We start from the raw sequence: 11678 nt of genomic DNA, 5'->3' as shown, positions 1-11678 counted from the left end.
GTTGAATGAATAGCTAGATTAAATGAATATATAGATGGATGATACCCATACTTTCATCTTTTTATTATCACTTTACCAGAAATTCAATAATCTGATTGAAAATTAAGTGAAAGGACTTGGAGAATAATCCCGAGGCTGAGCCAGTGCCCGTGGGATTCTGTCGAGCCCCTGTGATGTACATTTTAGTCAGCCCCGATTTCCTTCCTCTTTCAGACAACATAATGTGGTTTGGATCAATGTGTCTCCCTCTTTTTTAATCTTATGATATTTAGCTGTCACACAGGCCAACTGGATAGAACAAGACAGACCTGTGCCCTAAGTTATAATGGATAATTAAGGTGAAAGGAAAGTGTATCAGTCACACATGTCTTTTGAGATTTGAGATTATATGGGGTGAAAAATAAAAGTATGCACAGTCCAACTGCGCTACAGTCTGTTATTCAAACTCAGAGAGCCATGGCGTTGCATCTAGGTGTTGGTGCACAAAACTCGCCCCCTATCACCTGTGGTGAAGCCTGTTTGTAATGCAATTTGGTTGGAAAGCTCTTGCGTAGAAAAGACAGTCTCTGGGGTGGAGTGTGCTTCCATGTAATTGCTCCAGATGTTCTGTTTCCCTGCCTGATTGAGTGGAGACTGAGGTAACCCAACAGACATTTTCTGACATGTCTTTGCAACTGCCAGACATCCCAGCAAAGGCTTAGCTCTGAACAAAACCCCATGTGACTTGGTTCCATTTTGGGGTCCACTCTGTGCTAAAAATTGTAGCGGCACAGCTCCTAGGGATCAAAGATTATATAAAAAGAGAGTGGGTGGAACCTCAGTAGACATTAAAATGTCAGAGAACATTTCAAAGCTATAACAGTACTGCTATTTCTATTAGGATCTGAAGAATCTGTTTTTGTCTTCAGAAAAATTAACCTATTGGGGAAAGTTGGCATCAGATATTGAATTGACTTGGGGCACAATATGTGTAGTTTACATTTATTTTAGTACATTTATTTTAGTAGTTCCAGAAAGCCTCCACCACAGAGTAAAGGGTAGTTCTGGAAAGCCTCCACCACAGAGTAAAGGGAAGAAACATAAATTTAAAGGAGACTGTTATGGGTGGAATTTCCACTCCCCCACCCCCCACCAAACTCATATGTCGAGGCTCTAATGTGACCATATTTGGTGACAGGATCTTTATGGAAGTAATTAAGTTAAAATGAGGTCATGAGGGTGGGCCCTAATCCAATATGAATGTTGTCCTTATAAGAAGAGGAGATTAGGACACAGAGACACACAGAAAAGACCATGTGAGGACACAGGGAGAAGATGGCATCCACAAGAGACCCCAGAGACCAGAGACATCTCAGAAGAAAAGAATCCCACTGATACCTGGCTCTCGAACTTCCAGCCAGAAATGTGAAGAAATGAATTTTTGTTGCTTAAACCACCCAGTCTGAGGTGCTTTGTTATAGCAGCTGTAATAGCTAATACAGAGACAGAAGAATAAAGATATTCAGAGGTGGAAAAGCAGTGACTCAGAGCTATAAGGTTAAAACTGTTGTAAAGGTGATAAGGAAGACAGAAAGTTTTGATAAAAACAAGTAGTGCCGCATTTTCACACTCAGGTCTCTCCCATTTAGATTTGCACAATCACAGTCAACTTAATCTTTCTGAACCTCGATTTACTCGTCTCTAAAATGGGCCGTGAAGTCCTTGAGGCAACCACAGAGATATTTCATCTTCTTTTACTATATGAATCTAGGCCATGGAAAAAAGTTTTCTGTTGAATGAATCAGTGATTCTAGAAAAAGAAAGCAAAGCAGTTCTCCTTCCTCAGGAAGGACCTAACAATCATTTGGAAAGCGTTTATTTGTGTGTGCAAGAAAATATAACCAGGAGGCAGGTAAATGCTGAGAACTCAAGGGTTAGGACTGTAAACCTTCCAGAAGGAGAGCTGGAACTTGAGACTGGGAAGATCATAGAAGGTTTCAAGGAAAAAGTAAAATTGATTTATTTTTTGAGAGTTGCATAGAGACACTGTATATGAAAACAAGATGGCAGCAGATGTGTTCCAGATTAAAGCAAAAGTAAAGAGGTAGACAATGCAGTATGTGTTTTAAGGACAATCGGAGAAGCAGCTTATAAATGTGGATCCCTTTGCATACAGCAGCAAACACCTTTGGGTGTCAGGTCTGTAGATTAATTATTTATAGGCCATAAAAATTAATGAAGTAATTTCACTAGTTGTCGGAGGCAGAAGAAACTTGTCCAGCCATTAAAATCAATCAGGGCTATTATGAATTCTATTATGGCAAGTGGATGTTTTGTCCAGTAGAAGACATTTCTTTGTACTCTTTCTGACCTGGATAATGAAACCTCATGATTCTATTCCACCCCACTGACACTTGTGATTATTTAGAAAGAGATTGCTTGCAATTAACTTTGCTCCATCTAGGAAGAAAAAATTTACCAAAGAAGTAAACAGAATAAAAAAGATATCATAATAAATACTTCCAGGGCTTTAAAATGCCAGAGTTAATTCCAACTAACATTCCAATTGTGAATCCCTTTACTTTATTTATTTATTTATTTATTTATTACAGAGTCTCACTTTGTCACCCAGGCTGAAGCGCAATAGCATGATCATGGCTCAACACAGCCTTGAACTCCTGGGCTCAGGTGGTCTTTCTACCTCAGCCTCCCAAGTACCTTTTAACCTTTACACCAAAATAGAAATCCTAGGGATTGCCATTTGACATTGTCCCACAGGCCTATTTAATCCATTCTGGAAGTCCTTAAAAGCAATGGCTGTATTTTACAATTTAAGCTTTTAATTCAGATTGGCCTTTACCCTAGTTATCCAAATGATGAGATTTTACTGTGCTTTCCATTTTCTATGAATTATATCAAAAGATAGTTATTGAGTTTCTACCATGCATAGAATTCGTTTTGGGGAAGAAATAACCATGAAATAATTGATGATGATGAACATATGTTCTATTAAAGCCATGGAGGCTTCAAAACCCTGGCAGCTGGAAAAAAAAAAACAGTAACTCAAATTGTAAGAAAGGGTGAACAGGGTGGGATTCTGAAGACGGTGAAAGAGAATAAGTCATAGATTTGTTGAGAATGGTGTGACATGCAGAAAACTGATAGCTGCATCTTCCCCAGTGAGGGGTGAGGAGAGAGAGTGAGGCATACAAAGCTCGAATTGGTGACCTTTTATTCCTTATTAGAAACTTGGACCGGAGCTTCATGAGTGAGGCTATTGAAGGAAGCTTTATTGGAAAAAAGCACAAGGACAGCAAGGGAAGCAAATACTGAGAAGATGTCAGGTAGTGACCAGCTTACAATCTAGAACTTAGTTTTCATCTTACATGTGATGGGGAGTTATTGGGATCCTTGGAGCTGGCTTCTAATAAGATGTGAATTATATTTGATTAAAATTATTTTAGCAGTTATCTTCAGAATGTATTTCAAAGAGGGATGAAGAAAGTCAGGCTAGGTGAGATTTTGATCATCTGAGTGAGAGCTGATTATATACTATTGTTTGTAACAACAGGGGTGATGGGGGAAAAAGTAAGAATCCTGAAGACATTGACATGAAGACTGAACAGAACAACAAAACATGAAGGAAAGTGAAGTGAAGAGACAAAGGTGATTCTGAATGCCCAGGCACAGAGGGGCCCCCACAGGACAAGCTGTTTCAAAGGTTACTTAGGATAGTTCCTAGGAAGAGGGATGGGACACAGTATCAGCCACTGTCTTATAGTTTATTCTTGCCTGTCTTACAATGGTGGGAGAAGGTTACATGCTCTTATGACAAGTGTGTAAATTAATCAGCACCCTAAGTTCCTGATTTCGTGCCTACCTATCAACAAAGATGTTAATGAGCTGCAGAACTTTTAATTTGCTAATGAAATACCATTTTGCATAGTTATAGCTTTAGCTTTCATGGTCTTTAAAATCTAGATCTCTTTACCACATCTCATCTTAAAGTGCGTAAAATTGTGCACTTCCTTTGTATTCATGAGAGTTCACACTACTCATAGTGTATTGTTTACCTTAATTGCACCAGAGTATAGAACCAAATGAAGAGCTATTTTTAAAAGTAATAGTAATAACGAAATATCAATACATGCTCCAAGAGGAATATACTAACTTGGTAGTATGTTCTCTCAACCTTTTATAGCCAGACAAGAATTATGAAAATTCCTCTTCTCTGAAAATGTCAAGTTCCACTAGCTGACAGTCTATGCAGTGAAAAGAGGAACAAATTAGATACAGATGACTTGGTTTCCTCTCTGAGCTTTGCTATTTTTTAGGATTCAAGACCTTAGGAGAGCTACACAAGTATGTGAACAACACTTTCCACCTCTGTAAAATGAGATTTTGCTTGTAAGGTTTGTAGGAAATTTCTTTCTCTGGTCTAAGTACCAGGTGGCAGCTTTTATTACTGTTACAGTTTTTGTTGTTCTTCTTATTGTGTCATTGGGCTATGTGACATTTTTTTGGAAGGGGCCAAAGTTTCAGGTCTTAGGTCTAGACCTATTCCCTACTCTAACTTCGTGTCAATTGATTTTTATGGACTGTTGAGAAAGGAAGAGGTTTATTTTGGTGAAAGTGCTTCACAAATTATAAAATGCTTCCAATGACAGCCGTCTTTTAATGGAAAAAATTTGTTAGATGTGCAGCACTTCAGATATAAAAGCAATAGATGGTATTGTACAGCAGTTAGAACTACAGGTGATGATCAATAATGACTGACTTGGATAAGAACATATTAAAGATTCTCATGTGTTTTATGGATTTAGACTGAAATCAAGAAACTTCTTCCTCTGAGGAGAGCGTCTCATGTGGGTTCTTGGGCTCTCTGTCTTAAAACAGTGGTTTCACTTTCCAGTTTGGTCCTCAAGCCATATGTCACCTACGGGCAGCAGCTCTCATTTCAGATAAGCAATCTACAAGCTGATATTTTTGGCAGAAAACCACCTTCTGGGTAATAGGTCTGGTATCTGGAGGATTCTTGTATCTGCTGTCGTTTGCTGACCTCACCTCTCTTCGGTGACTAACTCTATATTCACCGCTGAAGTGCATGCTTCTTGAGGAGAAGTTGTGGGTCTACTTCCGGTTTCCTCTGTGACTTTGTGACTTAAGCAGCAGAAGCATTTTGTACCGTGGGTACATGCTCCTTCCCATTACCTCCCTACTGACAGGTGCTGTCAGAGTTAGAAAGTTCTGGAAGATCCTCAAAACATAGACTTAAAATAATAATTATAATTAATAATGGTAATTAACTTCCATCACAGGTGAGTCACCTATAAGAGATTCCATGGTTAAGTTTCTTTTAAAGTTACCTCTTAACATTTCCTGACTTACTCAGACTCACTCATCTTAAAAGGTAAGTTGCATTTAAAAGAAAATATTCTTAACTTTTGATAAGAGCAGAGAGAAGTTTTCCTGTCTTATATTTAATGCATATAGATGGTTGGTATTCACGAAGTTAATTTTTTCTTTAAGTCACAAAGAAAAAAAGTGGTACATGTTTTCTAAAGTAGACCGGTATCTGTAATTGTGTCAATACTGATATTTTTGCTTTTAAATTCCTTCAATATTCAAAACGGTAGCTTATCTCTATGAAATGTTTCCTTTTTCCCTGTCCAATAACACATGGGTGGGAAGTTCAAACCTTTGTACTTTTTCTTTGAAGCAATTGCCCTAAGCCGGGAAAAGCTCTTTCATCAGCGAGAATTTTGAGTATTTTCCCATTTTTCCTGATCAAGCTTAAGGTGTGTGCTCGTAAACAAGATATGCAACTGTCAATAATCATCTTTTCAGCAAATAGAGCCAAAGTTAATTTATTAAACCCAGCAAGCTGCTCTCCTAGTTTTTTCCCCTGTGACATACTGTCCAATTATTTCACATTCTTGTAGTGTAAAATAAACACATTGAGTCTATTGAGATACTGCTGTGGTTATTTATTTTTTAAAATTTAATAAGAAGGAGGAGGATGACCTTTCCTCTTTGGACAGGAAACAAAATCATACAATCATACCTGACAGTGATACATTATCAGTTTTCACAACCATGAAGATATTCCAGAAAACAAGCAGTTTTCTGTTCACTCAGGTGACTGCAAACTGGCCAGTGAAGCCAGAAAGCCCAAATCCCTTTTAGATCTCAATTAACTACCCACTTACTTGAAAGATTTCATTGACTGTAATTTTGATAACCATACATAATTATATCAACTTTCTTTCCTCATCGAATTCCACTACAAATCCCAAGCCTAAAGAGGCACATGAGTCTGTTCTTGATGAACAGACAGAAAAAAAGAAAACAGAAAAAAAGAACTTGAGGAGTCTGAAAACAGGTTTAGCTGAGGGATGTGCCATGGTAAATTTGCTTTGTGAAACTAAACCAAATACGTTTATTTTCCTACATCTGCATTTCTCATAATGTCGCAGGTAACATAAACAGGTTCTCTCACCCAACATTGTAATAACGATAGAAATGCATGATAAAGTTAAAGACAACTACATCTGCATATACGTACCAAATGAACAAACAAAAAATCTGTCAGCAATCCTGGGGGAAACACGAGGCTTTCGGATTCTTCTTTCCTATTTCTCTACTTGCATTCTTGGCTTTGGCATAAGTAGAAGAGCTTTCATAGCCAGAGGCAGAACACTGGTGTGTGTGGGTCAGTCAAGGGCAGCAACATTTGAAGATCCAGATGCATAACAATATTTATAATTGAAAAAAAAGTCTAGATTTCATAAAGACATTGCAAATTCCATGGCAAAAGGGAGAAAGTAGTTAAACAAGCAGGGAGACCACATACATCTCTCCTCTGAGAGCTGAAAGAAAAAAATATTTTTTGGTATCAATCCTCAATAACCTCCTATTTTCATCTTTACAGATTGTTAGCTTGAATCGTAGTTGTTGTTTAAAGAGGACGGATGTTGGGGAGAGGAATGGTTACTGATTCCCAGATTTTTAAAAAACGCAATGCAGGGAGAATTCTGCGGAGGGAAGCATGATGTCTGGATTTACTATTTTCTCCTCTCCGGGTGGTGGCTTGATGATGAGAAGATACAACCCTGTCATCATCACTCTCTTTTTTAGGAGTTGCAGCAGAAAGCAATCTTCTCACTGTAAGCAAGCTTCATGAAAATTTGTCTGGAAGGAAGAAGATTGGCAAGATATTGGCTATACTGTTGAAACTGAACCCTGGGAAACAAAGCTATGTACATACTAAAGCCAAACTTTTACTAGGAAGGTTTGGATTGTCAAGGCTCAGGTGTGATATTTCAGTCTTGGTCCTATTTACTTAGGATGCAATTCAGAAGGTTAAAGTTGGCCCTGGGAGATCCAATGAAGAATATACCTGAGTCCAAATTAATCCGGATCTACAACTATTACTTTAAATTCATTACTATGATGAATATATATATGTTAGGAATTATTAGCAGCAGAGTGAATCAGTATGATATTTTAAGGATTATGCTTTTATGCTTTTAAATTTTAGATAATACATTTCCTAATATTAATTTTAAAACACTCTCTGTGCCATACTGTTAAGAATTCTACTTTTTTTTTTCATTTTTATCTTCCTAACTTCTCCTTATCATGACGTTGTTGGCCAGATCCTAAATAATTTTAGATACAAGCAAAAGTTTCTTTGTATGAGTGAATAGAATACTAAGTCTCTTCAGAAATATATCTATACATTTTATTGTAAAGTTTAATTTTGATTGTGCTTTAGTGTTTGTGCTTTAGATTTCAGGATTATGGTAGCTTTCCTACCCAAGTGAAGTTTTTTCCATTGCTGAAACAACCAATGCCCTTCTTTAAAAATTTTCATTAAACAGATTTCTACCCATTGCTAACATGAATAAACAACTTTCCTTCTACCTCCAAGTTCATCATTTCATCTGGCAGTCATTGAAAATTACCATATGTTGGGGGTTGACATCAAGACAAAATATTCAAGCTGTTAGGTCCTATGGTTCACCTTTTCCTACAGGGTGTTTTTCGTTTGTTCCTTTCTCTGCTTGTTGTCTTTTTTTTTTCCTTGGAAAAAGCTTTCAAGAAATCCTTGATGTGGGAATAAATTTTATTGTGGTTAAAACTTACTTTTTCCAAGGATGAAACAGCCAATAAAGATCCACCAAAATGCTTTCAGGCAGGCAGCGGCAATGTCTTCCAGCTCCCGAGCAGGGAAATCATCTGTGGTCTACAGCCCTCCTCTCTGTTTACTGAAAGAAAACAGTCAGTGGGAAAAGCCCTGCTCCAGCTTTCAATTCTGTTAGAACAGGGTCTTTTCTCCCATGATGACTTCTTGGTCTTCTGAGAGAAATGTCCAGTGAGCTGGCTTGGCACATTTCAGTGGAGGATTTGGCACTTAGGGAGAAGAAAATAGCTCAGCTGTCAGTTCTTAGTGAAATAGAAATAATTCCAGAGAGAAGCAGAAGAAAAACTTAACAGTCCATTCTGAGTCTTTGTCATGAGGGTTCCATAGGGCCGATTTTTTAACATGTCCTCTGAGATACTGGCCTAGCAAGGCCCTCCTTCCAAGTTAAACCAGATGCCAACAGAGATGGAAAGGGTCCCTGGAAAGAGAGCTGTTTCTTTCTTTCCACTTCATTCCCCAGTCTCTTTACTGATGGGGTTTCAAGAAGGTTAGTATGCTGAAGATGCAGACAGAAGCAACCTGGTCAAGAATGCTCCAGGAGATCCCAGGGACCTCAGATCGACTGTCCTAAGGCAAGAGGGCCCTCACAGGAAAGGCTGTCATACTAAATACTGTACATTCCTGGAGACTTTTGGTTGCAAATGACAGACACCCTAAATCAACCCAGATTAAGCCAAAATAACAAGAGCAAACAGAAAAAGAATGTGAATGATCTCAAAGAAAGGACCATCTCTTCCAATAGCTCTGGCGAGGGCCAAGAAAGGGCTCTGATTAGGTTGGCCTGAACCATATGCCCATACCTAAATCAATCTTAGTGGCCAGCAAGCTGGATGGTCAGAATTGAATCAAGTGTCCATTCCTCAGGCTAGTGGGGTGTTGGACAAAGATGGGGACTTCCGGATTACTTGGACTGAAACGTATCATTGAAGATTCAGGAAGAGTTTGTTTTCTAAGGCAATATCTATCAGACACACAAGAAAACGTATGTCCTCTGCATATGTGGAAACACTTTGATGAGGCATTAATTGAAAGAGACCCAGGGTGTCTTGGTGCTCTAAGAAGTAGAGCATCCCACAGGAAGCTTGCATAAATCTTAATGTCAATTGGAAAGTGGAGCTGTGGATTGGATTTTAAACACACTCCATTTCAAGCAATTTCACTGCACTTTTACTGGGTGATCTGGTCCAGAGTGAGTCTGTGGACTCAGTTATATTTGGGTTTGGGGCTTTTATCTCTTGTTTCTGTGGTCCTGTTTTCTTTCCCTTTCTAACACTGTTCATGAGAGCACTTACAATTCCCAAGCCATTTGACCCTGATGTCCCACAGCTAAGCAATGGCATGAACATTCTACCCTTCGTTCCCTCCCAAAATGACCTACCCTATGCTTTAAACCGTAAAGACCTTCAGGGAAATTTATTACTAATATCAACGAAAATGAGCATTATTTGTAACAAGGTAGGATACTGTTGACATTTTAAGAAGAATCTTATGGTTTCCAAACTTTGCAATTTGTACAGGAGACAGAAAGAAAGGGCAGGGGGTGGGGGGAGAGAGAGAGAGAGAGAGAGAGAGAGAGAGAGAGAGAGAGAGAAGAAGAAGAAGAAGAAGAAGAAGAAGAAGAAGAAGAAGAAGAAGAAGAAGAAGAAGAAGAAGAAGAAGAAGAAGGAGGAGGAGGAGGAGGAGGAGGGGGAGGAGGAGGAGGAGGAGGAGGAGGAGGAGGAGGAGGAAGAGGAGGAGGAGGAGAAGAAGGAGAAGAAAGAAGGAGAAGAAGAAGAAGAACAACAACAACAACAACAAGAGAAAGGAGGAGGAGGGGATCAGGGTACTTGTGCTGGCTTCAGAGATGTTGAGGAAGTAAAGGGGAGAGAGGAAGAAAAAAGAGGAAAGATTAAGGAAAAAAATGTAGGGTTTTTAACCATTTTATTTTGCCAAGTTAAGGTCCTTAAAAAGCCACAACAAAACTACTATTTAATACCATGAACATATTATAAAAGAGAAGATATTTTAATACCAAAATATTTGAAAAGAGTTTAGTTTCATATTACAAGAAACTCTCTTAAATTAAAAAAATTACACTGTGTTTTAAAAACTCACTGAAATGTCCTAAATTAGCCAGAGATCATTTAATGTTTTATCCAAAGCAGCCTTTGCTGAAGATGAGTTTTTGGGTACCATAGCCTCACTCCAGAGAGTTTAATGATGGAAGCTGTGGGGCCATGGCTCATCAGTGGGAGAATTTTATGCCACTGTGCCTTTGTACTTGGAGATATAAATTCCTCTCTCTATAAAGGCATGACCTTGGTTCCAGGCCACAGATTCTGGTAGAACTTACACACATCTGAATCATCATCCCTAACAGAGACCTTTCAGCACTCGGCACAGCCTGCGTTTTATACAGAAGGGAAAACCAAGATGCAGGAGGTAAAGGAATTTGGCTAATGTCACATTCTGTACGTAAATAGCATAGCCAAGAAAGAACTTTTACAAATCAGGACTCAGTTGACACTCAGACTGAAGGCAGAGAGTCCGCCTCTGAAGACTGAACATGCCCCTGGGTAAGCCCAAGTGGCGGAGACGGCCATAGGTGATGGGAAGGAGTCCCAGCCGGCTGGCGGTGCACTTCTGCAAGAGGGAACGATGTTAGGGGAGAGAGTTCCAGCCTGGCCATCAGGGTGTTGTGCCTGGGATGTGCGACCGTGAAAAGGACCCAGACCCATATTGTGGGCTTGGCAGTGTTCAGGCAGTTTTCATGAGGTCAAGGGAAGACCCTACTCCCAGAAACACTGTATTACTGAGTCGGTTATCAAGACAGGGGCTCCCTGGAAGAAAGGTCAGGGCCCAAGATTCTAGAAATGAGGTGTAAGATAAACAAGAGTAAGAGGGAGGGACTTTATTGGCTTCAGAATATCAGCAGCTCTGGACAGGACAAGCTAATTGTAATATGAAAATTAGAATGTTAGCAGTGGAAGGAGTGTTCCACACTGTAAACATGAGAACTGAAGGGAAGAAATTTACAGGATTTTTTTCCCTAGTAAAATGGCTGTTGTCTTTAATGTTTTCTCATCCTTTGAGCTGCATTGCTGGCACATATTAACCACAGTGTAAGAAAGTCACATTTGGATGCAAATATGACCATGGAAGCAACATTAAAAGTAAAAGAAGAGATGTTGGTGAAACCATGGAGAAAGACATAGACTGGCTCTCAGGAGAACTGGAAACTAGCTGAATGCAGAGGGGCAGGGCTTTGTTGGAGCACTCATAAAAAATCTCAGCATTAAGCCTGGGCAGAAGAAGAAGAGTAATTGGAACTGAGGAAGCTTGAAATCCAGGCGGTGTCAGTCAAGATGGAGGTTTAACCTTTGCAGCTACTCAACAGATTTGAAATCTAGTAGAACCATGAAACCCTGCCAAATCAACTAAGAGACACTAAGAGCAAATTAGGCCTAAAATATAACCCGGAGCCTGAGCCTTGGATTAGGATTAATAGGACTTT

The 11678-nt window shown here is 39.2% G+C and overlaps 1 long non-coding RNA gene across 1 annotated transcript; it reads right to left on the bottom strand.

The window, feature by feature from the left end:
* Positions 1 to 6794: 6794 nt before the first annotated feature.
* Positions 6795 to 8292, bottom strand: LOC144340678 (uncharacterized). Its single transcript, XR_013416926.1, has 2 exons — positions 8128 to 8292; positions 6795 to 7170 (listed from the first exon to the last, which is right to left on the bottom strand). It is a non-coding gene; the product is annotated as an uncharacterized LOC144340678 (long non-coding RNA).
* Positions 8293 to 11678: the final 3386 nt, after the last annotated feature.

This window comes from Macaca mulatta, chromosome 4 (genome assembly GCF_049350105.2).
Source record: "Macaca mulatta isolate MMU2019108-1 chromosome 4, T2T-MMU8v2.0, whole genome shotgun sequence".
In the NCBI taxonomy this organism is placed as follows: domain Eukaryota; kingdom Metazoa; phylum Chordata; class Mammalia; order Primates; family Cercopithecidae; genus Macaca; species Macaca mulatta.
The sequence above is the reverse complement of the archived record's forward strand: the minus strand, read 5'-3'. Positions and strand labels throughout refer to the sequence as shown.